A 3868-nucleotide genomic window follows, 5' to 3' on the forward strand; every position below is an offset into this window, starting at 1 on the left:
ATCCTAGGACCCATACATCTTGCAGAAGATAATATCTTGTATACATAATATCAGAAAAATTTGGGTATAATCAATAGGTATGCTTCAGAAATATGGAGAAAAAACAGTTTGGAACAAGCGAGTTGAAACAATAAACAGAGCAGCAGAGTAAAATTCCTTATACTTTAGAGGAAATCAACATTTTTTTTTTACCATGTGAATTCAGAAGAACAAGAACACTTAGAAGGTATCAAAAGTTTATAGTTAAGACATTACATTGATACTTTTTATATTCTAGTTTGTATTCTAAACCTAATTATTTGTATTCTAATTCTCTTTATTGGAATAAATAATTATCAATTTATTTGTCAAATTATCAATTAATTCTACTAAGTTTCACTGTGTGAAATATGAAATCAGCACATATAAATATAAAATATATAACTATATATAATATAATAAAAAGGGCACATGTTTTGCATTGTTCTGTTGTGGTTAGGGTATCAAAGACAACTCTGTTTTAAAGTATTATTGCATTATCTGTACCTCAGTGGTAGGTAGAGTTAGACCTAAATCTTTAGCATTTGTAGATTTACAGCCTGGAGGCAAGAGGAAACACTGTGATTAAAACATTACCAATTTAAGGCTTAATAATGAGGAGAAACATGGACTTCTCCTGGAGCTATGGAAATATTTGGTGATAGAAAGGCAGTAGTGTAAGTTCCCACCTGGTTGGAAGGTAGACAGTCCAGACATTAGGAAATCATGCATATGACGAATTTTTTTCACCTTGGCGTTAGTTACTTTTGAAATGGTAGGTATAATAGACACTTAAATTTTGATAAAATACCTTCTAGTCTGAACAGTTCTGCTGAACTGTTCATCTCTCTATGATCCCTTGTAACTAAGATTAGTTTTGTTCCAGTAAGACAATCTATGCTGTCAGGGTAGGATATTCTGGTTGGTCTGTTCCTACATGGAAGAAGGATAAAGGGTCAGGTAGAAATTTGTGCCAGTAAGACCTCATTTGGAAAATTTAAGCTGAAGAAGTTTAGAAGTAGCTCTTAAGCAAGGCTTACGTTGAATCTATTAGCTCCACAAAGCTAACTCAGTTACATAAATAAGAACTTGAAAAAGCCATCACTTTAGGACCTAGCTATAAGTGCTTCAAAGTATGATCAAATCTAAAATGAAAAAGCCTTAAAATTGTCATTGACAAAAAAACGCAAATGTGAGCAATCGACCGAACAATATAATTTTTTTCCCACTATACACATTATTTTATGGAAATAAGATCAATAGTATTGTTAGGAACAATAAGGTTTCCTTGCTACAAATAGGCACCCAAGGATATAAGCCTGTATAAAGATTGCATCATTAACTACTTAAATTTAGAGGATACTACATGCTTCAGCAGCACGTATACCCAAATTACAACAATACAGAGATTAACATAACACTTGCACAAGGATAATATGAAAATTTGTGAAGTATTCCATATTTTTCATTGTTCAGTTGCAGAAATGAGAAACAGTTATTATAAGGTTAATTACAAAATTACAAGTGTAACAATATATGCAAGTGTTAGAATTAAACGTTAGTTTGACATCAGTGTATTAAATCTTCACCTTAGAAAGGCCTTTACATAGAACTTCACAAAACTTTTGAAATTAGTTAACATTATCATTTTATCCCAAAGAAACAAACTACTATAAGAACCTAAAAAAGGGGCTAGGAAGGTGGCTCAGTGGTAGAGCGCTTGCCTTGCATGCTTGAGGCCCTGGGTTCGATATCTCAGCACCACATACGCAAAAAGAAAAAAGTCAGAAGTAGCTCTGTGGCTTAAGTGGTAAAGCGCTAGCCTTGAGCTGAAGAACTGAGGGTCAGCGTTCAGAGTTCAGAGGCCCAGAGTTCAGGCCCATGACTGGACCAAAAAAAAAAAAGAACCTAGAAAAAAATAATCTTAAATTTTCTATATGAAATGCAATCTGAAATGACACATTTATTAATAAATAACATATTATAAAACAATGTTGAATTCAAAGTATATCTAGGAAAGAATTAAATAGATTATGGATATTATGCAAACACAGAATATAGAATATTTTAAAATATACTTTTTTCAGTCAAGAACCAGAAATATCTTTAGCTTCTGTACCACTCATTTCAACAGATAAGATCAAATTATTTCTGATTAAAAAATCACAAACTCTGCAGAAATCATTATAGATGTACACAAACAACTCAAATACATTTTGACATCAAAGTCAGGCAATTCAATTGGAAAAATTCCACGGAATTTTTACAGTAAGATATTGCTGTTATTTGGATTGTGAAAATATTTTGTATGGACACAAAGAATGGACTGGCATTTTGATGTTTAAGAAACGTAACTGATATCTTAGCTATGCTAAATAATGCTGCGATAAACATAGTTGTTCTGGTAGCTTTAGTATGGTCTTGTTTGATGCCCCTAAGTAGATGAATGGATTAAGAAAATAGAATTCTATGGAATGGAATTTTATGCCTCCCTCAGAAAGAATGCCATTGCCCCATTTGTTAGGAAATGGAAAGAATTGGAAAACAATATATTAAGTGAAGTAAACCAGGCCCAAAGAAACAGATCCCATGGTTTCCCTTATTTGCAATAACTAATATATATCTGAGACAAACAGAAATGGTCAGATAAGTTGATATTAGTTGAATTGAACCCCAAGATAAGGATTCAAATGTTATTTTTTTCTTTCTTGCAATTGTTTCTAACATATTTATAAGATGATATCTTTGCTGCTTTGTATGTCCCTCCACCACCGTAAAACCCCTACTTTAATTTTATTTGATGTTCGTATGATTTGTGGAGGGGAAGGGAAAAAACAAATTGTTTAAATAGGGATACAGGTTGACCCATTGCAACAATGAGATATACAAGACGTCAGGTAGAAAAACGAACTTTACAACTTTGACGGGGGGGGGGAGGGGTAGTGAGGGGGGATGGGAGTGGGGGGGACATGAGAAGGTATGGGAAGGGGAAATAAAGGAGGAGGCAACAATGCTTGATAAGAAATGTACTCATTACCTTGCCCATGTAATTTTAACCCATCTGTATGATGTTTTCACAGTAAAATAATAAAATTCAACAAAAAAAAAGATAAAAGAAAAGAAACTTAACCCGAACCATTACAACTTAATAGAACAATTTGTACAACCTTCCACAACTTCAAAGAGTAGTGATACATACTTATCCTTTTGGTAATATGAAAGGCAGTTTCTTCCAAGTTTTTCTTCAGACCTGGTTTGATATAATGGTTCAACAGAAGGAGATCTAGTGTATCTTTGCTATCTATATTCCCAGCAGCAAGATGCAAGGGAGTCAAGAGGCATTTAGTTTGGGCATTGGTATCTGCATCATGATGAAGTAAGAAAGACACCACACTGGTATTATTCCACGAGTAAGCACTGCGCAGGGGTATCCAGCCATTAAAAATTATTGCATGAATATCTGCTGCTGGAGCCACCAACTCATGGACAATGTCTACATGTCCACTGTAGGCTTCCCAATGAAGAGGGGTATATTCATTGTCATCCCTAATATTCACATGAGTGGCCTTTATGGAAAGTAGTCACCACACTCTAGTAAGCCGATTATTTTCAGCAGCACAAAGAAGAAATTTGCTTGGATCCTACTCCATTTTTTTTTTCTTGCAATTGATACGATTTCTCACTTTTTCGTTTTGTTACTCATCTTCATCAGAATTGCCTAACTAGAGTCTTTCAGTGCCAGTGGGAATAAGGTGTCCATGTATTTCCCCAATAGTTCATATTGGTTGAACTTGTGGGAAAAATACAGTGAATTTTCTGCATCTGTTTTTTTTTATGATGATTTATTTTC

General features: G+C 33.9%; 1 pseudogene; it reads left to right on the forward strand.

Annotated features, from left to right (window-relative positions):
- The first annotated feature begins 1384 nt into the window (after positions 1-1384).
- On the forward strand, positions 1385-1484 carry LOC122123453 (annotated as a pseudogene).
- Positions 1485-3868: the final 2384 nt, after the last annotated feature.

This window comes from Dipodomys spectabilis, unplaced genomic scaffold (genome assembly GCF_019054845.1).
Source record: "Dipodomys spectabilis isolate Male_0828 unplaced genomic scaffold, ASM1905484v1 ptg000228l, whole genome shotgun sequence".
Lineage (NCBI taxonomy): Eukaryota > Metazoa > Chordata > Mammalia > Rodentia > Heteromyidae > Dipodomys > Dipodomys spectabilis.